The sequence below is a fragment of the Dermacentor albipictus genome, chromosome 10, assembly GCF_038994185.2.
Source record: "Dermacentor albipictus isolate Rhodes 1998 colony chromosome 10, USDA_Dalb.pri_finalv2, whole genome shotgun sequence".
In the NCBI taxonomy this organism is placed as follows: domain Eukaryota; kingdom Metazoa; phylum Arthropoda; class Arachnida; order Ixodida; family Ixodidae; genus Dermacentor; species Dermacentor albipictus.
This window is the reverse complement of record NC_091830.1, coordinates 26,871,956-26,896,096: the sequence shown is the minus strand read 5'-3', so window position 1 is coordinate 26,896,096 and position 24,141 is coordinate 26,871,956. Positions and strand designations below refer to the sequence as shown.

At 49.6% G+C, this 24,141-nt stretch overlaps 1 protein-coding gene across 1 annotated transcript in view; it reads left to right on the top strand.

The window, feature by feature from the left end:
- Nucleotides 1-24,141, top strand: part of LOC139050799 (fibrous sheath CABYR-binding protein-like) — a 135,609-nt gene that overhangs the window by 30,060 nt on the left and 81,408 nt on the right. The gene's annotated exons all lie outside the window — the stretch shown is intronic.

Sequence of the window (24,141 nt, the reverse complement as noted above, 5' to 3'; positions counted from 1 at the left end):
CGAGATCTTTTCGGTCCGGGTCCTTCTCGAAGCCCATTACGTTCTCGAAGCAAACTGAGTTTGGAGTGTGGTGTGTAAGCTTGGAAGTTGTGTTATGGGTTTTCGAGTGTCGGCAAGCAACAGAGGCACTTACATAATCACTGCGTGGGTCAGCGCCATCTTCTTCAACGTGCTGCAGAAAAACAGGCGCGTATGCTTCACTCAAATGGTTGCAGAAATTTAGTAGGCTTCTGACGCGCGTCAGCAGCACAGACTTCCGACGGCTCGTAGCAATGCAGAGAGAGAGAGGAAACCTTTGTTTATGCGGGTAGTTGTGTAGGTGGGTTACATTGCAATGCAACTTCAAAGGTCGCGCCCAATCCGCTCGGGCGGGCTGACTGGGGACTCAAAGGGAGATGGAACACCAACATGGCTGGACTTCCCGCTTCAAAACCGTGTCGTCAGGGTCTCTCCCATGTTTGTTTCTTTCCTCCATGGTGACGGTTCGGCAGGCGGCGTCAACTTTGTCGATGCCGGGCGTCCGATTTTCGCCCACGTACGAAGTTCTCCATATCGACGCCCGATATTCGCTCCATGAGGGCCGGCCTTCAACGGCGATGATGGTCGTGCCTATTATGCAGGAGATGTATTCTACGACGATCGACGTCGGCCATACTACCGCCTCGACTCTTTGGCCATCAGGCGCACGCTGATTGGCTGGTTGAGCAAATTCGGATGTGCTGATTGGCTGGTTGAGCACTACGTCATCCGATTCTGCTCAACCAGCAGGCAATCGGCGTGCGCCTGGCGGCGATGCCATCGCCGAGGCGACGCTGTCGCCGAAAGTGATCTTGGCAGAATACGTCCCCAGGCCTTCCAGAATAACAGCTATACGTGCGGAGGAGCGGGCAATAATCGTTTCGGTCAATACTAGAGTTACTGTATATGCTACCACAGGTAGCAGAGTTGCGCGTAAGTCCGCCATCTTGCCTGGCAAGCAACCAAATCTATGCGGCGAAGCCGCACTCTGTTTTTGCAGGCGACTTGCCTACCATATTGTCGATCGACCGAGGGCGCTTTTGCATCGCTTGTGGACTGCTTTTCCGCCTAATCGCAAACAAAGTGCATCGAAACAGCTGACTGAATATGATCGTCAAGAAAAGGCGCCGAGATCGGTCGCCACCGAAGCTTATGCCAAGCGTATCCGCCGAGTCCATCTGCACGCTCTCGGCGCGTTTAGGCTCATGAATCAAGAAGTCTAACAAGGATAAATCACCATATTTCAGCTTTCGCATCAGTGTCCTTAAATAAACACAAGTAGCATGAGCGCACAAACAGCACAAGTAGCGATGAGCGCCGATGGGACGCGTCATGAACACAGGTATATGTGTGCTGTCGCCGAAGGATCACAGTCCTAGCCTGCGCTTCTCTGACGAAGGTATATGAATAGACAGACGTGTCGACTGAAGGGCATCACTGAACTAAGAAAACGTTGCATATCCTTCGCATGAAGAACAACAAACGGCTATCCAAATCGGTAGTAACAGCCCATACAGCGTCCCCGGTCGGTGGTTCATTTAGGACTTTTTTCGAAGTTAAAATGCAAATCGCAAGTGAAAATCGGTGTTGTGGCACTTCCGAGCAAGCTACTGAATATGGACAGCAAAATTTTCTTTGTGGTACAGGCGTGAGCTTCAGTTGCTGGGCGATAGCGCATCTACTATGACTGAGCGAGGCTTCCTTCTGTGAAACTGAAACTGCTTCTTGGTCCGTGACGTAGAAAATTATGCGCCGACATTCGGCTTCTGGCGTGGCGTAGTGGTAGAATACCGTGCTAGGGATTTGCAGGTCCGACGTTCGAATCCTGGTCGGAGCTTTTCGTTTTTTTTTATTTCGCCAAAATGCTCTCTGTTTCTTTCTGTTCTCAAAAAATATATATATACGGTGTCCAGGCACCGCGTATTTAACGCGCTAGAGCTGTTTTTCGCACCAGTACCCATATAATAATAATATAATATTTGGGGTTTTACGTGCCAAAACCACTTTCTGATTATGAGGCACGCCGTAGTGGAGGACTCCGGAAATTTTGACCACCTGGGGTTCTTTAACGTGCACCTAAATCTAAGCACACGGGTGTTTTCGCATTTCGCCCCCATCGAAATGCGGCCGCCGTGGCCGGGATTCGATCCCGCGACCTCGTGCTCAGCAGCCCAACACCATAGCCACTGAGCAACCACGGCGGGTGCACCAGTACCCAGTGCCTCCCAGTACGCCGCGCCTGCCCAGCATCCAGCGCGCGGCACTGGGCCCATAATCCGGCGCTGCACTGGACACTGGATACTGGGTTTTGCAATAGGCATACCTGCTTATGTGCCAAAGCTCTCAACGTGTAGGCAGTCTTAAATATTACTGGTGAATAAATGACCAACCATTAGTATTTCGACTCTGGTACCCCATTAAATTAGCTGTAGAAACGTACCCACCTACTAGCAGGCACTGGATATCAGCCACACCTTCAAGTGCCACTTCATTATGTGCCTTTTCACTGCAGGGATTCGAAAAGTAACCTTCTGTGGGAGTGTAGTGAAAGTTTTTCTCTCACAGGATTGACATAGCTACAATATGGGTAATAATGCAAAACACAGTAAAGGCCCTTACCGTATGGTAAATAACGACATTAATTCCTCTTGCATCCTGCTTCACATAAGCAGTAGTAGATGAAATATCTTTACTTAGTTGTGTAACCTCTTTTATGTTCAGAAACAGCAACCAAAGCAGTGCATTATCCTGAAAATGTGAGCTGGTTTTTTATGACAGTTCTGTGAAAGCAGTGTGGTGCATGAGTTTGAATGGGATCGAATAAAAAGCTTTTCCGCTTTCAGAGCGATTCGTGCAGACGGGAGCAGAGCACCCGGTCATTATATCATTCCGATGGCACTGCGCGGACACTGCGATGAACAAACTGTGAGATGCGCTGCGCACGTTGTGTTGTTGCTCCGCAGCTAGCGCGCACGCGAACTGCGAACGCCAAGATCAGCCAGATTCGCTTTGAATTTGACTGGTGATAACTTGTGTCAATCCGGTTCGCTGCAGCGGCGGCGTCGGGAAATACAAAAATTGGCCCGAGCATCTGCTTCTCCGCAATACACGGTTGCTTGACTACCACGTGATGACGCTCTGCCAATAGGGGTGCTAGCGGCGTGATAAAACAGACGCGCAACTCTGCTACCTGCGGTAGCATATAGTAACTCTAGTCAATACGACCCGGCAGCGCCCAGAGTTTGAACGGACACGTTCCAACGCCAGTGTCGTCCGCTCGCCGATGGCGCCAATGCCACAACGCTACTTTCAAACGCCTCGCTTGCCGCGAACGGGCTTTCTCTGCCGCGTATTCCGGGAAACGCGAATCCCGTTTCGCGTCCTGCCTGTACCGGGCGCCTCTGTATGTACACACGACGAGACGGCGCCTCCTCTCTCTCTCTCTCCCTCTCTCTCTCTCTGGGGCATTCGTCGCAGAGCGCTCGCGACAGGACGCGACACAACGGGGGAAAGTAAAAAAAAAAGCAAAACAAAAAGCGGTGACAGTTCTGCCACGTTCCCTCTTCTTCGCCCCCCTTATTGCATATGCGACTCCATGCATGTTGTGTATCTTTTCTTTTATGCTATATTCCCCCTTTTGCTCGCGTTCTCCTCACTCCTTTCAGTTTCTACGTCGAGCAAAGAGTAATAAGTACATTCGGCTGGTCGAAACCTAGCGCCCGGAATACATTCGCCTGGTCCATTCAGAGCTGCCGCGAGCCGCGTCGAAGCGCCCGGACGTGCTCTCACCTTCGACTTGGGAGCGCGACCGAAATCCGAAAAGAAACTCGATCGCGTGGCTATCACTGTAGCTGTAGCTGTACACACGCACACAGCTGTAACTAGCTACGCACAAAGCCAAGCCCTTATTTCTGCGTCTTCTATTTCGTTGTGATAAAAACTTTGGGCTTATGCGTGCCGGAACCACGATCTGATTATGAGGCAATGCGTATTGGGGCGGGCGCCGGTTTAATTGTGACCGCGTCAGGTTCATTATAACGGCACCTTTTGTGTCGCGTTAGGTTCGCATGTTCACCGAAGGGGCCAAACTCCGAGGGTGTGGCGGCTGTCGGTGCCTCGCGTGCGTTGGAAAGACAGCGGTTGCACCCCAAGAGATTCAGGAGGGAGGAGGGGTGGCGAAAGGGAGGTGACACGGTCACATCGACGGGGCCCCTGCGCCACCGCTGACTTATTTATTGAAAAAAGAGTGAGAGTGGTTGAATAGCGGCGCTTGGGATGGCTCGTGGTGTATAGGGTGGCGGGGAGTAGGCTTTTGTTTCTTTTTCTCTTTTTTTTTTCTTTTACCACCCGTGCCCGAGGCAGCGCATTTAGATGAGTTTGTCTTGCGGGGCGAGGACATTCAGAGACGATAAAAAGAGAGGCTGCAGGGCGAGTGAGTCGCTCACAGCCGACTGAATCTCCAAATTGTGGTAGGGAGGATGATGTGCAGGGCTGTTCTGAAGCGGCCGTTTTTGGAAAGATTCTTGTTGGAAGGTTGTTAAAGGCCAGCTTCATTGAAATTTCGGGGTGCGGAAAAAGTCTAGATTCGGATATCTAGGGTACAGAACATCCCTCTGTTCAAGATCATACGCATCACACACAAGGGAGGGGGGGGGGGGCTCGAAAAAGTAGGTGATTTTGATGCCGAAACTGAATTCAACGCCGCCAGTATACCTCGCCGAAACTACCGCATGGCTCAGACGGCGCGACTTCCAGGCATGACCACCGAGATGCAACGCACCTCCTGGCACTGCCCGCGGCGCGCTGAAAAAAAATCTCTACCTGCTGGGACTTGCATCATAGCCGCTAACCGCTTGGTGTGCGCGTCGTCTCCTTGGACACTATTAAAAAGGCCGTTAATAAAAAAAATCGCTGCACAAGCACTCCGGTTAACTAGCGAAGCTGAAACGTGCGGCCCCGGTGTTCATCACTACGTTAACCCTGACGGTTCACTAAATGACGGCTTGGAAGGCTGCCGGATCCTAGGTACGCAGCTCCTAGGTACGCAGCTGCTGCCTGCGCTCGGCTGCACGAGCCTGTTCTTGTGCCCGGGCTGCAGCATCGGCACGGCGTAGACGAGCTCGTTCCTGGTTCCACTCGCGGCGTTGCTCGTCGAAAGCTGCCTGCTCCTCAGGAGTTCGTATGACGCGTGGCCAACCCATTTCGGGGCCGGAGAGAAACTGCTACGCGCGCTCTCTTGCGACGGAGAGCAACGACGTCACTACTGGCGGAGCCAATCGGGTGCCCCTCTTTCACTTCCTTTTTCTTCGCACATACGCATGGGATTGCGCCGGTGGAGTTTTAGGCGTACAGCCGACAGATGGACGGAAGAATCGGCTAGCCATATACAGCTTCGCTGTGGCAAGAAAAAAAAGATAATCACCAGTCTTGTATCTTTGCCAAGAATGCCAAGGATGCCAAGAATGAGTAGTCGATACTACTCTTCAGCAATTTAAGCCAAAGTGCAATTTCGTTGCACTTGACATTTAACAAAAGCTGGGCAATGTGCTACACAGTAATCCCTCTCAGTATAAGACACCTATCCAATTGCTATAAAGCGTGCGGTAAAAGACTGCGTAGTACATTTTCTACGTTAAGAATAATTGCAGTGGCGATTCTTTAAAATAGGTTCTTTTTAAATGTTCTTTAAAGTAGGCTGGTAGGTAACTTCAACGTGCTTTTAACGGTACAACGAAATATGTTTAGCTGCATCAGTAAATTACGATTCTACTGCAGCAAATTGACCACCCATACACTGAGAGGAGGCTCGGCAAACCAAAAACAAAAAACAAAACTGAGGACAAAAATTTGGAGGTCGCCTAAGCTTCGTCTTTAAGAGTAGAACGCGATAGCATTCGAAGATCCCTGACTGCTTGTCGCGCTTCCAGGCAACCGCAGCTTGTTTTTGTTTCTCCACCTTCGCTTCCGCGCGCTGCTACCTCGGATGCTCGGAGGCGAGCGCCACCTGGATGGTGTTGCAAGGAGCCGAGTGGGGCGTGCCGCTCTATGAATGGTGTAAACGCTTGAAAATTGATCTTGTGTTCGAGTTACCACGTAACAGTATTGTTTTTTTGTACATTCAAATTACAATCCGACGATATCATCATGCCTGTAGCTTGTGTTTAAGTCATACTTTATGATTTTTCTGAAGCATTTTACTTTGAGAAATGGAATTAGCTTGAAGCTACTCGGAGGGCCTGCGTGATTCGGCATGCGTAGTTCGGAATGATTATTAGCTCTCAAGATGGTCGGCGCCGGACGCCGACGCCGTGTTCTTTGCGACACGCGGCCCTTAACGCTATCGCTTTAAAAAGCGACTGGTGACGCGACCGTGAAGTACCCGTTCCACCTCGCCGTGACGTCATTGGTTTGAGCGGCGTCTGTACTCAGATTTCTTCGGTAAAGGAAGCCGGCGTTGCGTTCTGAAAGGAACCAAGTGTTTAACCTAGTACATTTCAAGCACTTTTCCTGAGCCGTGATCGCTCCAGTATGTGCGAGAATGTACACTGACATTGGTGACGTCACGATGACGTACCCGGCGCTCCAGTTTCGGCGTTCAATCCTGAAGAAAGGAGGGAGTTGTTTCGTTTTCGCCGTATCATTGAGATGAGGGTTCTAAAGACTTACCTTAACCCAATAAGCTGGTTTTGTGTTTCTGTTTGAACTTTACCATTTCTAATTCAGGGCCCTTTAAAAATCTTAGTGAAAGGTTTTACGTTCCAAAACCAAGATCGATTATGAACCACGTCGTCGGACTCCGGAATAACTGTTGTCTACCTTGAGTTCCTTAACGTGTACCTGCACAAGAGCGCTGTTTTTTCCCCATAGTAATGCGGGCTCCGCGGCCGGAATCGAACCCACGACCTATAGAGCAGCAGTGCAACGCCATAGCCCCTGAACTACCGCGGCGGGTGGCTGTATGTAAACTAATACGGAATTTTTGCAGTTACCTTCAGCGTAGCGTGACGGGTGCTTCGTTGCAAGCCATTGCTTTCTCGCTTATGCCGCACATTCTCTTTTGCCTTCATACTCGTCACGGAGAACGTCGCAAAACGGCGCGAATTTCCTCGAAATCTTCGCAGTTTCCTCTTAATTTAATATGCGAAAACCCTCTCACCCCGGCCCCGGCGTCGGTGTGAAACTTCTAGAGCCCCGCCACACTTGCCTCCTGTCTATAAATAGCCGCAAGTCAAGGACAACAACGACAGCGGTAGCGGCGGCCGCCTCTCTCTCTCTCGCTCTCGCTCTCTATTTAACCGTCATCTGATGTGCCGTGACCCGAATGGATAACGCAGTGCAAGCGTCCGCGCGGTTGCGTGCTTTATGCGCTACGTGCGCTTAGCTTGCCGTCGTCTTTGTCCGGCGCGACTTTACCCCTCCGCCACGCTCCCGCCGCCTGGCGGTTACAGGAGTAGTAGGCCAGTCGATGACCCGACTTGACGCCGTTTGGCGCCGCGTTAACTGGTCCTCACGCGTCGACGAAAACGGCGCGAGAAACATCGTGGCAAAGAGAGAGAGAGCACAACACGAGCAAGGAATGGTTTAATGGTCGGGCGCCTTTGTACCGTTCTCTCAGTGACTCTGTGTGTGCGGGTTAATTTTTTAATCTCGATGGAGCCTGTTGAACTCGTCCATAGTATGGGCTGTAGAATAATGCTGTACCTGGGGCGAGGAGGAGGAGGAGGAGGAGGAGGAGGAGGAGGAGTCTGCTGGTTCTCGTGCACACGCGATTATATTTTTAAACTATGTGCGTGCGTACGCACCTGTCTGGGTTAGGGGAATGTGGTGCATTCGCGTCACCCGCGCCATCGGGGTTAATTGCTCGTAGTCGTCGCAGTGTCGGTGTGCGCGTCTATAATTGAATGGTGTCCTGATATAGCAGACGCATGCTCTACGTGTGGACTGAGCGAATGTACCGAGTACCTAATGCAACGAGCAATAAATCACAAGAAGCGATACCCGAAGCGATAACAGAACTTGCAGCATCCATTAGAGAACTTTGGATTAGGGGACGCAAGCGGCTTGCGCACGGAAGAACTAGGGCCGACGGTACTGCGCATGCGTGGTGGTCTGCGCATGCGCAGTATCGTCGCCTCTAGTTGCGTGCACTAGCCGCTTACGTCCCCTAATCTAAAACTCTATTATTACGGCAGGGACCCTTCGTTCGGCGCGGGGTCCTCGACTGCATGGCAACTTTAGAAGCGCTCTCCGTTTCTGCAGTGCCTGAAAGCCGGGCCTTATCCCGTCGGTACGAATGTTCATGAATAATAATAATAATAATAATAATAATAATAATAACAATAATAATGCCTTTATTTTCCATCCCAAGGATGTGGGAGGGGGAGAGAAAAAGCTACATATACAGCTTGACGGGCTCTCGCCTCCCCGATACAATACATGATGTTTAGAAAAAACAAGGCAAACAGTACAAGCATATGAGTACAGACAAAAAGGAACATCACAAATGACAATTTTTACAAAAATGTACAATTCCAAAAAACAAAGTGATGTGCATAATATCATGTCGTACGTTTCAAACTGAAAGTGCCGCCCTGTCACTTATAAGTGAAACAAAATGACCCAAATCTTTTGACCGGGTGCGTTGGAGAATTATATTGTAATCTTGGCACAGGTTTAAGAGATGTGGAAGAGTGTTTCTGAGCATATGTTGTCCGTAACCTGTTCTGAACGATTGTATGTGCCAAATATCGGTGTTTCTGGTTGCGTAGGCGAAATTTCTTTTCTGCAGTGATGCCAGTTGTGCAATGAACGAGACGTCAATGGGTCATCGTTTGTTCGCGCGCGCGCACCAACTTTGAAATTATGCGAAATGGAATGCTCGGAAAGCGGCACGGGTACTCTTTCCGGTTTTTCGAATTTTTCATTTGAGCGTTTACGCCTTCTTTCGCGACAGGATATGTCCAATCTTTTTTACTGACATGATGTACTTCTTGATGTGTGTTCTTGGTGCAAAAAATGCGGCATGAGATGCTGCATTTTTATGATTTTTTTTGTCTCCTCGAGGAGTACAAATCTGATGCGTTTTTTCGTTTTTGTATAACTATATTTCTTTATTGTACCAATTTCGCTATGTATTGATGTGCCTATCTACTTGTTTCCATGACTACGAATGCTGTCACTTTTCTGCCTTGTTTTGCTGGGATGTGGGGCCAGTCAAGCTGCGTTTATGTCGCAGCTTTTTTCCCGCATTCCACACCACACATTGTATCTTTGCCTCATGTATGATCATGTAAACACTGAATCATTGTGGTGAAATAAACTCAAACTCAAACTTATATCGCGTGCCGTGAACACTGTTCGCTTATGTAGCTGCTGTAAAGTGCGGCAGGCTGATCTCGTCTCGCCGAGTCTCACTGTTGCGGTGCGGAGTCGATCGCATGACTGGTTTGGCGCCGGCACTACCAGTCTACCAGTCTGTCCCCGACGCCTGCCAGCCAAGGGCGGACGCATCGCGGATTAGCTAGCACGCAGGCTGGCTGGTGGCCGGAGCTGTAAGATTTGGTACGCGTTATATAGGTCTACGTTCAGGTACAGCTCTCTTGCAAGTCCATTCTTGTCCAGTTTGATAGCATTACTTCGCGTACCCCTATCCACCTTACCAGATCTGGAGAGGCAAGTTGAACCAACGTAAAACCAAACGGCGAAAAAGAAAAGAGAGAGAGAGAGAGCAATAAGAGAGAATAAAAACGCAAATAGTTGGGTTCGAAGCAAGTGCCACCATACTCTACAAACGCGTTGCGTTTACCCTCAAAATAAACAACTATAAAATAAATTGTAAAGTTGTGTTGTAGCTTTGCTCTTCTAGTTCATATAGCGTGGCTTTGGCGGGTGATGACACATGTAGTAGGCGACAGTGGTGGAACGAGAACTATCTCTGGGAAGCCATCGTTTGGGCCAGGATATCTCTCTTGGTTAGGGTACATAGCCTCCGAGACCTGGCGGCACGCGCTGACTGCGAGCGCAGCCGGATCTCGGAGGCCAGGTGCCGCGACAGAAAGAAATGTCCTTGCCGAAGCGTTCCATGGCCGAATACTTCGTCTCCGTCCTTAGGTGAGCTTCCGTCTTTTTCGGATTAAAGATAGTGATGCTATAAAATATGCAATCGCTTGTTGCGTGATGTAACGATAAACCTACAAACTTAATTCGAACCAACCTCAACGACCGGAGGCATAACCAATCGCGTATTCTAAAGGACGGCATACAAAATTTGAAATCGGTAAGATATGCATGGTACATTAGCATACCCTGTTACCTACGCTCGCTGTTGTTGTCAGGGAGAAATGTGCGGAGTGCAAGAATCGCCTTAAACCGTTCGCAGATCTAATCGAACGAAAATGTCAAAGCGTTAGGGTGGAGTCGCAGCGTACCCTTACGCTTAACTTATGTGACATTTTCGATATCTTTGCTTTTCTTCGTTTTTCTTTGTTTCGCGTTATAATAGTTGCCAGATACTCTTAATGTTATAAAAACTACTGGCAAACGCCACAGCAGCCTAAATTACTGTAATACTTCTGCCTACGGAGCAGTTTCGGTACTCGTTAAGCGAATGCGTCATGACGTCATGGTACATTGACTTCGCTTCGTTCTGGCTATCGCTGTGGCCGTCAGGCGCGGGCCGCCTCCAATGAGAAATGCGCGCAGAACTCTTTAATGAGCTGCGTCATCGTGTCTAGCTTCATTGCTACACGAAGACAGCAAATCTCGCTCCGTGTCATGACGTCACGGTGGCGTCGATGACACGTGCTCAGTGTCTACAGACCCACTCTCGCCTCATATTAGCCTCGTCGTTTCCTACAAAAAAATTACAATATTGGGAACTTCTGGCCCAGCGATCAATGCGGGCGAAATGGAAAAGAAAGCGCTAGTGGGCTTGGATTTAGGTGCGCGTTAAGGAAACCCCAGGTGGTCAGTGCTGACGGCGTGCGCCTCATAATCGGGTCATGGTTTTGGCACGTATGAAAGCCCAGGATTCAATTAAGCTTTAAAATATCTACGACTCGGAAATGCGCACATCGGTACTCTTTCAAAAGCAAGCGCGGTCGTCAGACGTGACCTGCGCAACATTTGTTTCTAACTGAAGGAGAATATGATATATTGTAAATAGTCATAAGCCTTTCGCCAAGTAGTATCAGTAGCAGCGTCTCTATGTTCCTGGTGCCAAGATCGATTATAGAAACAGATGGCGAGGACGTCAGGGGCCGATGGTTTCAAGGGACGCTGCTCGATCGTGCACTTTGAATGAGAATCGCCGCTGTGTTGCATCGCACGCTCCCTGAAGAGCGATTGCGCGAATTAACTTGACTATTACCACTACCAGGTGTTTCATCAAAGGCTCGGTAAGTGATCGTAGCACGTAGAGCAAGAGAGAGAGAGAAAGGCAAAGGAAAGACAGGGAGGTTAACCAGAGATTATCTCCGGTTGGCTACCCTGTACTGGGGGAGGGGAAAGGGGAAGCGATAGGTGAGAGGGAGAAGGATTAAAAAAAAAAGGAAACTACACACGCACGCACGTACACACAAACTGTTTCTGTGGGCACTGTCACGCAGCCCGCAAAGGCGTTCCTACTGTGATGCAGTGCACCGTACAATCCTGAGTCACACAGTGAAATCACAATCTGTCAGAAAGTCCAGTGTCTTTTAAATACCGCAGCAGCGCCTTCATAGCCGATCGCGCTGATGTTCGCGTAGGCCAGTGTCCAAGGATCTTGTTTTCTGACAGAGGGCGCTTGTCCAGTTTGTCTAGGGTGGCTGAGAGGACTACTCTTTGCGGGTTGAAACGAGAGCACTCACAAAGAAGGTGCGCGATTGTTTCATTGCACCCGCAGAAGTCACAAAGTGGGTTGTCGGACATTCCGATAAGAAAGGAGTACGCATTTGAAAATGCTACTCCAAGCCACAGACGAACTAGAAGGGTACAGTCGTGTCGTGGAAGTTCGGGCGGAATACGGAGTTGTAAAGTAGGGTCCAGGGTATGAAGTCGTGCACTTGTGAAATCGGATGAATTCCACTGAGCTAATGTCAGGTCGTTTGCCAGTACGGCAAGTTTTTTCGCTGCGTCGGCTCTCGAAAGAGGAATGGCAACGCACCTGACGCCGTCATGGGCAGATCGGGCAGCTGCGTCTGCTCGATCATTGCCGTGTATGCCACAGTGACTAGGCAACCACTGATATATGATGTCGTGTCCTTCGTCAACTATGCGATGGTGCACTTCTCTGATCTCTGCGACGAGCTGTTCATGTGATCCATGGCGCAGTGCTGAGAGTACACTCTGTAGGGCTGCCTTGGAATCACAGAAGACTGACCATGCATGCGGTGGTTCCTCCTGAATGAAATGGAGAGCCGCACGCAAGGCTACCAGTTCAGCAGCTGTCGTTGATGATACATGCGACGTTTTCAGCTGTATTTCGATGGATCTTGTTGGTATCACCACAGCAGCAGCTGAACTTGCAGATGTGACTGAGCCATCGATGTAAACGTGTACGCGGCCGATGTGCACCTCATGTATAAGTTGTAATGTGGCCTGCTTCAGGGCAAACGACGGCATGTTAGCCTTTTTAGTGATTCCTGGGATGGTTAGGCGTACTTCAGGTCTGTGCAGGCACCATAAAGGTGTGGATGGTCTTGCTGCAGGCATGTAGTTCATTGGCAATGAGGTGCGATTGGCAACAATCATACGACTGATAGCTGCGTGTGGCCTTTCTGCGGGTAGAGCGGCAAGGTGGTGAGAAGGTAGTCGGGCAACGTGGCGAATATGCGCTCTGAGAGCGTCGGTTACCAAGTACGTTGTTATTGGGTGATCTCGAGTTATGACAATCGTTGCCGCTGTAGACGCACACCTCGGAAGGCCGAGACACGTCCTTAGGGCTTGAGCTTGTAGTCCCTGGAGTACACGCAGGTTTGTTTTGCAGGTGTTTCCAAGCACAGGGAGGCTGTATCTTGCGAAGCCGAGGAACAAGGCGTTATAAAGCTGCAGCATTGATCGCACCGATGTGCCCCATGACTTTCCGCCGAGAAACTTGAGGAGATGTATTATTGTCAGCAACCTCTTCTTTAGGTATGAAACGTGCGGGCTCCATGATAGGTCGCGGTCGATAATTACCCCTAAAAAGCGGTGTTTACGTGCATTTGCAACTGCTTGTCCGTTGACACTTACAGAATAACGCTTCATTGCCTTCCGAGTGAAAGTAACAAGGCAGCATTTCTCTGAAGACAGCTCTAAGTTCTGTTTTCGCAAGTACAGTGATGTTAAGGTAGCTGCCTTTTGTAGCCGTGCTCGTACCTGCAGTCGTGTTACAGCAGACGCCCAAATGCAGATGTCGTCGGCATACATTGATACTTGAACTGTGTTGGGCAAGCATCTGACTAGGCCAACGAGCACTAGGTTGAATAGCGTCGGGCTCAACACTCCGCCTTGCGGTACTCCACAGAACGTTTGGTGTTGAGTCGTGGCGCCTTCCTCGGTCTTCACGAAGAAATGCCTGTCAGTCAAATAACTGCACAGCCACTGAAAAGTGCGGCCACCGATTCCTGCTTTAATCAGAGCCTCTATAATGGCATAATGTGCTACATTGTCATAGGCGCCTTTTATGTCAAGGAATAATGCCGCAGTGAGTCGTTTCATCCGTTTTTGATGTTGAACATACGCGACCAAATCGATGACATTATCTATGGATGAGCGCCCACGCCGGAAGCCAGCCATAGCATCTGGGTACACGTTGTAACTTTCCAGGTACCATTCCAGGCGCGTCAAAATCATTCGTTCCATTATTTTCCCTATGCAGCTGGCCAGAGCGATGGGGCGGTACGATGACAAGTTTAACGGTGATTTACCAGGTTTGAGAAGTGGAACCAAGCGGCTGCATTTCCATTCACGTGGAACCAAACCGTTGCGCCAAGACTCGTTGTAAAGGTTTAGCAGCATGAGGCGTGCATTCTGCCCAAGATTGGCGAGCGCCGCATAGGTAACGCCGTCCGGCCCAGGTGACGAAGAGCGCCTGCAAGTCGCTAGTGCCGCTTCAAGCTCCTCCACCGAAAACATTACATCCATGCGGGAGTCCCGTGGCACAGGAGTGGCACATGGTGTAAGGGCGCGTTGAGGCTGCGAGCTGGCAAGTCTTGAGCAAAATTCTTCGGCAACGTCTATTTCGCTGCGACCTTGTTGTAAAGCGAGGGACTTAAAAGGCACACGCTGTTGCGGTGATACACGAAGTCCACGCACAGTTCTCCATATCTGAGATAATCGCTGACGTGGATCCAACGACTCGCATAAACGTTTCCATCTTTGAGATTGAAGTGCATCAATGCGGCGTTGAATCTTCTTTTGCATCCGCCTTGCCTCTCTCAGATCATGGATGGATTTGGTTCTCCTGTATCTTCTTTCAGCCCGCCGGCGAACTGCTCGTAGTCGCTGCAGTTCGGCTTCAAATTCTTCGTATTTCGGGAAAGGCTGAAAAGCACGCGTAGTATCTTGCATGGCTTTTTGAATTTCGTTTTCCACGCTTGTATGGTTCCCTTGCTGACATACTTCCTCCATGTGCGACCGAAACGCCGACCAGTCAATTCTCCGGAGTGTCGTGGAGGGGCATTTAAATAGTCCCTTGATCTTCAGGTACGTCGGAATGTGGTCGCTTCCACGGGATTCGATGTCTGGAAACCATTGCACGTTTCTTGCAAGACGCCGAGAAACCAGGGTCAAGTCAAGGCAGCTGCTGTATGTAAGCCCGCGTAAATATGTTGGGCTACCATCATTGAGGCAGTGAAGGTCGTGCTGTGTGGCAAAGGATGCTAGTTTCCTTCCCCTGGAGTCCATCTTCAAGCTCCCCCAAAGCGGATGGTGAGCATTAAAATCTCCGGTGAGAATCGTAGGGTGGGGTGTCGCTGATAGCACGTCGTGCAGTCGTTTAGAGTCGAATCCGCGTGAAGGAGCAAGGTAAACAGCAACGAGTGTGAACGTAAACTTGTTCGTTTTCACGATTAAACAAACGTACTGGTTGTCGTCGTGCGGCGGGACTGGGTGCAACACGTATGTCAGATCACATCTAATATATACAATTACCTTGCTTACATCACCACAGGTAGAGGACATGAATGCCTCATAGCCAGAAATGCGTATAACATTCTGCACGTTCGGTTCGCAAATCACAAGTATGGGAAATCGGTTTTCGAAAACGTAGTGTCTGAAATCTGAAATTCTCGATTTGAGACCACGGGCATTCCACTGCAGTAAAGATGCTTTCTTGACTTCCTTGTGGAGGGGCAGCGAGGGGCGGGCCATGGTGCTATGCGATGCTTTCAAGTACTGGAGTCAGCGCGTCCAGCACTTGCAGTGCGCTACGAGCTGCCGGAGTGTCCATGTTTGTCAGTAGTAGACGCATGACATTCGTGAGGGATTTGAGCATAGCAATCACTTGTGAATCCTTGTCTCGCACTTGGTCAACTGAAGTGACATTTGACGTTAAGTGGCGAGTCATGTGCTGTGGCTCTGGCGCGTGGCATGTCTTCGGCAGTGCTGGCCACACCTCACTTGATGAAGCAGGAATAGCAGGGCCGCTTTTTTCGTTGACATTCGTGCTGTTACTAGAGACAGATGGAACAGGAGGTAGCGTTGCCGGACGAGACTTTTCCCTTGAACCGAAAGAGGATGTCGTAGACTTTCGTTTCCGAGAGTGGTGTCGCCTTATCGCTGCAGAAGCATCTCTGTGTGATGATCCGTCTCTGGCCATTTTCCGCAAGATTTTCTGCTCTTTCTTTAGGCGTGGACAGTCTTTTGAGGATGCGACGTGTGGGCCTTGACAATTAGGGCACTTGAGCTCTGTTGCACGGCAGGTGTCCGTGTCGTGTTGGTTGGAACATCGTGGGCATGTCGCTGTATTTCGGCAGACAGCGCTCACATGTCCAATTCTTTGACACCTTCTGCACATAAGTGGTTTGGGTACGAAAGGTCGTACCACATGCCGAAAATGTCCGACCTTTACATGTGACGGTAGACAGTCACCTTTAAACACGAGCCTTACACAGGTCGACTTGCCGAGGCGCCGAGCTTGTAGTAAGGCAACACCATCAGTGGCAGGTTTGATTAAAATTGGCAGGTCGCTGTCGCTAATCGATGTGTCAATATCATAAACGACACCAGCCGTGGTTTCGTTGTCCTGTGGAATGAGGTAGTGGACGTTGATGTTGCCCAGGAGCTTTACTGCCATCAAAGCATTGATTGCGCTTTGGTTATGGACATCAATAGCCAGGACGTTCTTTCGAGTGTTAATTCTGATATCTTTGATTTCTCCTGGGACAAGAGCCTCCAGAGAAACGGAAATCGCTTGTCTATTAAGGCGGTTGAGGTTGTCGGCGGGTGTGTCCGGCACAAAAAGAATAGTGTGCGCAGACGGCCTTCGCTGTGGCATGACGGTAGACTTACTTGACGAAGACCGTCCGCTGATGTTTCTTCTCTTGGCCTTGCGATGTACCACTCTTTCGAAGCCTTCGTCATTTGAGGCGTCATCACTTGAGCAGGAGTACAGCGCAGTGTCCTCGCTGTCAGCTTGACTCGGTGGGCAATTTCTCTTCCTCGGGCCGGTACCTGCCGAAGCAGTCACGTCGCGGCGGCATTCTGCCGACTCCACTTCCATTGCCGTGGCAATGGGAACGGCGTCACCCAGTAAAACACGGGAAAAAGCCGAAAATACTGCAGCGCGAAGGAACAGTGGTCCCTACGAGAATCACTTCGTCTTCCCCACGTAGAGCAATATATATTGAGACGCTAGGCATGTCTCTAAATAGGTTTGCGCGGGAAATCCAGGAAGGAAACCAAGTTCTGCCTCTTGTTTTTATCTCTCCGTTAATTTATGGACTTGTCACGCGCCAAACGAAGCAATACCTTACGAATCTAAGTGATACTCTTTGGTATACGGCCTGCCTAAACCTGTTTGGCTCGAGAACACTGCTTTGGCAATGCCGAAGACACCCGTTTCCACTTACACTACACTATCATTTTTTTTATTTAACACACTTTCTGTCTGATCTTGTCCTCCAACACTATCGTCATCAATTGGGTACGCTTTATTTAACATTTTGCGCTCACTATGTTCGTCAGGAACGCTGTGTTGCGCTCATGACACGCATGGCTTCATGACCTGAAACTATCGGGCGCTCAACGTTAAATAACATAAACGCATGCGAGACAGATGACGCTCACTGATAGTTGGGGAACAATTTAAGCCCGCATAGGGTGCAAATTGTTTCTAATATTACTTTATTTTCCTTGTTCGAGGCTTACTATAATGTCACGCAATGAAGAGACGAGAATAGCATGTGGAACGGCGTGTCTCATGTTGCTGTTCTCTTTGTTATCGAATTGACGGTTTGCAAAATAGTGAGCGCCATCTGGCGCACAACAGGCAAAGCTGCAGTGCTCTGCGTGCGAGAGTGTGTGGTTAGAGAGCGAGTTTCGTTTCTCGGCTGCTGCCTGGCCTCTGCCGCGGCAACCCCGTGTGTTCATGGCGCCAAAAAATAATTGAAGACGCCGTCACTCCGTTCCAGTTTCCGTACATGTCATAGACCTCCGACTTCTCGAAGCGTACCACTTAAACTGATCGCGTGTGGCAATATCTGCTTTATATATAACTACCACTACTCTCCAGGTTCATTGAGGCTCGGCACTGAAGGAAGATCACGTTAAAAATATCGTATATTTGGGGCTGCTGATGCGAGCGAAATACACTCCTTCAACAAAGAGCAGAGTGCGCGTCGTCGAAACACGCTGCCGATGTGTCGCCGAGTGTCCGCACTTGGTTTCGCTGAGTGGCCGCGCGCAGCGACCACCGTGCAAGGCGGCTAGCCTTAGTTGCTATTGGCTGCCGACGGAGTACAGAGAGAACCAGCCCTGCGTTCATTTAACCGCGACATAATCGTCCAGACGCTAAAATACTCACGAAAATAAACACTTTATAGCCCGCTCCGTTTCCATTACAAGCGCCGTCAGCTGCTGCTGCTTCTACAACCGGCAGCTAGGCCTGCCGTCTCGAGCGATCGGCGGCTGCCGACAAAGTCAGCGCGCCGAGCATGATGTTCCGCTTAGGAGAGTTTATCCTACTAATATGGCCCATCTGGAACAAAGCAAAGCTTCACGGAGCTGTTTGACTTGTTACGACGGTCCTTTTTTCGCGCGCGGCAAATACGGGAATATCTCAAACGACGCGGCTAATTGCCATCGATGAAGACGGTAGGCGTCGCTCGCTGGCCGTGGGTGTCGCCGGTTACGAAGAACCTTCTGCTAGGAAGTGAACGCATAGTTTTTTGCTAGCTCTTTAACTCATGCATCAATATTAAAAGGCTAAATAAGAAATACATTTGGCTATCTGTACACCGTCGGTAGAAAAGAGCAAACCAGCCGAACTCCGTCGCCCGGTGGTCGCTCCGCGCTGCCCGTCGGTCGCGCCAACTGCCCTCGAATGGTGTGTTTCGATCACTTCAGTGGCGTAGTACTAGGCTCTGATTGTCATATGAGGCGCACTTTCGACATCACTTTATAATATTTAGTATAATAACATGTCAGCGACAACTGAGTGACACCACGGCGCGTTCGCAAGCGCTGTCCGTCCTCGTCCATCTTGAACTTTCCCTATTCCGGCAACATGCTGCTGCGTTTAAGGGTGTCTCGAAGCTTGCAGGCCGATATAACCTCGTAGCGCTGGCATGTGAAAATTCAGCAGCAACAAATAGCGCGATGACAACCGGCTCTGCGAGGAGCGAACAAGTTGTGTGCTGTGATGGCATCTCCGGCCGTCGCTTATCCATGCTGCTTTCCTCGCCGGATAGCTCTTCTCGGACGGAAACCGAAATAAACTCGTGCTCCGTTAGCTAGTGAAACACTTTGTGCACAATGCGCAACACAACGAGCCGTCCTTTTCACGAAAATACCGCGATCAAAACCACAACAAACCGTCGTCTCAAGGCGCGCTATAGCTGCGTTGGTTGTTCGTCTGCTCCTCGTACCTAACCATGTAGAGGGCGCTCGTGACAGCCGTGTTCGCGCATGCGCAACAGTATTTTTGCAAACCGTCCCAAAGTGTTCCACTTGGACCGCTTGTCTCGTAGAAACCGAGCTGAAAGTTTTTGGACGTTGAACTTAACCGGTATCGCTATGGTCATTGCCCTGCCTCCAGGAGCGTTCACCCCTGGAACGACTTGAGAGTGTTCTCGACAATGGGTGGGTACAGTAGACCCTAAAAAAAAAAAAGTAAGCTTGCCCAGGCTGGGGTGTGCAGAGCTTCACCGCCCCCCTCCTCCCTGGCATTCCCCGAAACGATCCCTGCTTCGGGAGTCGCCTTCGGGGACGCTAGGGTCGACGTACTTGCACTTGTCCCTCTCGCCTTTCACTCCCCCAGCTACAGTACCTTAGCTCTTAGATTTGTTTTTTTTTCTTGCAAATACTGTGCGTACTTTTGTATATGACAACTGGGCTATCTGTAGGACTTGCCCCCTCCCGTTTTTTCAGCCTATTCCTGCTCAAATTGCGAGACATGACTCTGAAGCTTGCGATCGTTCCTCTTCCATGGTCCAAAACATTGATGAATCGAGAATGGATTTATCTAATCTTCGTGCTCGTGTCTTCTCACGCGGCTTCATTTCGTTGCGCTTTATGTGATTTTGTTTGCGTAGATATCTAAGCAATAACTTTTTTGTCTAAGTGCATCGAAAGCAATAAAACTGCTCGCACGGCTCATCACAGCGAATTGCTGCATTTATAACGCGACGTGTTGTCGAATGTGAGCGATGTGCAAAGTCGCAATGTCGTTTGAAGCCAGAAGGACGATGTTTATAGACAAATCGGTATTTTACCTACTATTCCCCGTGCAGGCCGAACATGCATACTTCCAGCTGCCGTAGACACTGGGGGTTTTCCTTTATCTCGCTTTTCCTTTATGCTGGTCGATGTTCAAAGGACGCTGTAGAGAAATGCGTGTCGGGTATTTTTTTTTCTTTTTTTAAGCGAAACAGTGCGGTTACTAGTGCCTCCACTCACCTGCGCATGCGCGAATTATTCCGCACTACTTCAGATGGGGGCAGTAGGCATTCATGACTAAAATGTAAATGCTGTGCTAAACTGCTCTGAGGTCTGTGCATTACACTTGTCAAACGGCGAATAGAGGTGGTCTTACGTGGCCGAAAGATTAAAGGACGTGTGCAAAAAAAAAAGAAAAAAAGAAGTGGCGACGCGATCCGCAGATTACCGCACTATAGCCTACCGCGTCGTCATAGGTTTCGTGGCGCGTAATCTCGACATTAGTTAGCCGTTGAGACGAGTCAAAAGCGACTGTGTTAGCATGCTAAAGAGAGGAAGCGCTCCGCCTGCATATTCTGTAAACTTGTGGCGTCTTCTGGAACTTGCGTACCACGCGTTGACGCCGTGCAAATACGGCAGTTTGGCTGATAAAGTGGCTTTCAGACGCTGCGCGAGAGGTAGGCGGGTTCGACTCCCAGCCGTGGCAGTAACCATGGGAGTTCAATCTTGAAAGCGTTCGTGCTCTTAGATTTTAGGTGAACATGCGTTTTTTGGGGAGGCGGGGGGGGGGGGGTGCAGTTAATCCGCATAGTCGACCCTCTCGTCTGCTATGGCGCCCCTCCTAGCGAGGCTGCGGCTTTGGAACACAAAAACCGCCGTCATTTATTATAGACCTCGCGACACCCCTTATCTCTATCGAAATTCCGCGCAGTCGGGTAGCGAAAGTGGGTCGCGATCGCAGTTCGACTGACCTTGACCTCTCTCGTAGAGCGGCCGTCTCGAACTCTTTGTACGCATTTTCCCCCCCTTTTGCAGCGACCGAGCTGCCCGACAGACTGGCCCGCTTCTCACGCAGCTGTTGGCTTCTTTCTTTTTTCTGCGCTGTGGTGAAAGCAACTGCGACGAACGGAAGCAAAACCGTCCATACCAGTTGTGTGCAGGATTTTCTTCTTTTGTGTTTCATCGTACACGTACGCTGCCTTCAACATGATGCTGTATATGTAGACGACGTCTGGCGTCGTCTGCTGTAAAAGTGCGAATAGCAGACGACGCCATGTTCGCGAGTGCCAACAGGAAGCAGTGATTTCAGCTTTGGCTATGCTATGCACCGGAAAGGCTCATTTGATGTCTTGTTACCTGTACGAGGCGCGAAACTGTCTTTTTTACTTTAACCTCGAAGGCGATCACCACGTGGTCGAACAAGTAGTACCTTGGAGCTAGCTTTTACACGAGAGCTTGTCAGCCTCAAGTCGTTGCCGAGACCCTGATATAAGTCCTTGTCGAAACGTTCGCTAACAAGGGGCTGAAAGGAGCCCCTTGTCCGACCGCGGTTGATAGCTTGGTCTCTTATCTTCCAGTAGACCGCTGTCTCACCACGAGCCTAACCTCACCTCGCGTGCCTCAGCCTCAGCCTCACCTCAGCCTCACCACGCGTGCTTCCGATTCAGTGGAAGAGAAAGCAATGTAAAGTTTACTGTATAAAGTTCAGTCGCGATTGAGCGGTAAATGCGAGATAGATGCGGTAGCATTGCGTCGCACCTTTCTAAGGTCCGGCATCTATGATGGAAACCGTGAAGAAACTGCCAACTTCAGCTCCTCTTTCTTTCCGTCAACTATCATCCTTGCGCTCCTGCTAGCTCGCTCAGCAACGGGCCATCTCAGTCGAAGTGAAGTTGCTTTGTTCACCTCAAGCGAAGCATTCAGTTATTTATTTTTTTTTTTTTGACCTGCTATAGCTTCGTCAAACTGCGTTCTTCAGCGCATTGCGAAGTATTCAGGAGCTCAGTCGACACGCGATCCTGCCTCTTCGAGGAGCGAAGTGAAACTTACAGTGGCCCGGAGGAGGCCTCAGTCATTTAATATATACACACATATATATATATATACCTCACCACGTGACCGGCTTCCCAGATTTCACACACACATTTTTTTCTGCTTCATCGCCTTAAAAAAATCGTCGAGGCAGTCAACGCACAATATGAACGGACGGAAGCTTTCAGTCCATGGAGAAACGTATTTTGCCGGGCTGATGGAGTTTTAGTACGGGAGCTTCTATACATTTCAACACATGAGTGGCTTCTTCTTGGTGTCCGCTGCTACGAATGGGATGAGGTTTGTTAAATTTGAAGGGAAGGCTAAAATCTACCGACTGTATAGAGAGTATATATCTGTAGGTATATGCACGTATCTGTAGGTAGACATTTCCAACGAGTGCTACCTTGGATTCACCGCAGTGCCCTCTGCACTTTTGTGAGCGTGCGCAAGCCGCTGCTTGCCGGTGCTGCAGCAGCGCTCGCGACATGCACCGTAAATAATTTATGCCCTTAAAGGTGGACTTTGTAGATCGGTCTGCAGCTCGCACCTTTAGAGTCAAAAAATGGTGCAAGGGTGTGAGTTACGGACCGCCTTGCCACCTTTGGCAAGTTATCTTTTCGGACCATTTACCTAGTTATTTCTCTATTTCGGTTATAGCTTTATTAATTTCCTCTATGTTGTCACTGCTTTATTTGCCTGTTTCTTCGTGTCGTTTTGACAAAAAAAAAGTAAGTAGACTCAACTCTAGTTGTAATCTGCGTAATGCGAAGCATTCATGGATTACTAAGAAATGGCTCTTATGAATCCTACTATAGCCGTTCTGCAGCGAATGGTTAATTACTGTTGTTGCGATGTATTGTGAGCTGATGCAGAGTGCAGTGCGTGGCGTTTTTTTTTTTGTTGTTGTTGTTGTTGTCGTCGTTGTTGTCGTGATACCCACCGACTCAAGTTGGTGTCAGAGGAGGCTCATTGAAAAGGGTCACATTTTCAGTGGCACAAATCCACGGAACGGCCCAGGGTGACATCACTAAGCAAAACAGCCAGTGTCACATACTTGTACCGAGGGGCACACACCCGAATTTACGTCAAAGATCTTCACCGAAGACCGTCACATACCCAGTAACATTCGTATTCCATACTTCGAATGTTCTTGCAGCCATATCTCGGGTTTTTTTACGTGGCATTGAACGGTGCCGTCGCGTCTGTACTGCTCGTTGGAAAACGTTTCCTCGTAGTGCAACAGATGAGATTTCTCCGCCTGTAAACCACGTGACACCTGGACGCTGCAGCCACGTCCTGCGAAGCCAGCACGTGACCAGACTGCGGGTGTGAGGCGCGCTCGAAAAGACAAAAAAAGAAAAGAAATAGTGGCATCCATCGTACAAGCTGAGTCGTCGCGACACACAAGCATTTACCCGGGCTGAATGCAGAAAGCATATTCGAAGCACGCCGCTGGTGGACCTGAGTGACCGATGACATCATATCGCACGTTTCGTGCGACAAGAGTGCTGCCGCAGGCGTGCTGTCCCCGATAGGAGCTTGGCCTGAGCGAGCTCTGGTGGGCAATCCCGATATTATTTTTCATCATCAGGAATTTTCCACCCTTTTTCTGGTTTCCAAGGTTTATCGATTAGCATGACAGTACCGTATTGTAGGCCGAACAAGTTGGGCAGTGAAGAGTACACTTAAGGGAGTACAGGCCTCCAACCTTGGAAAATGCTGCAAATTAAGTATAATGGTCGAAGAGGCGATGTCTGACCTTGTGGTTGCATCGCTTTGACAGGGCGTTTATCTTGTCGTGGGAGTGAAACCCCTGCTATTGGCCGCCCTCGCGTCTGAGTTAACGACCGTTTGTGACAACGGTAGGCAGTCACGCCAGAGCCGAGTTACTACACGGTCGCGGTACATGGCTGTAGATTTGCTGCGTTAGGCCATCCCAAACGTGACCATGAATGTATCGGCCAGTTGACATATATGCCATAACTATAATAATTTAGTAAGTTAATCATTACAAACGAATTAGTACGACACAAGAAAATACTGTACGCTTCTTCACGTTGCTGCTAACGTAGCAGGTTTAATGCACATAAAAACGATTTTTGTGAAATTACGTGCGTGACAGGTAGGAACCTGTGCGCTCGCCTGTGTGTGTGTGTGTGTGTGTGTGTGTGTGTGTGTGAGAGAGAGAGAGAGAGAGAGAGAGAGAGACAGATCAAGCAAGTGGAGCTACTGCCTTTGTGCGCTTGTAGT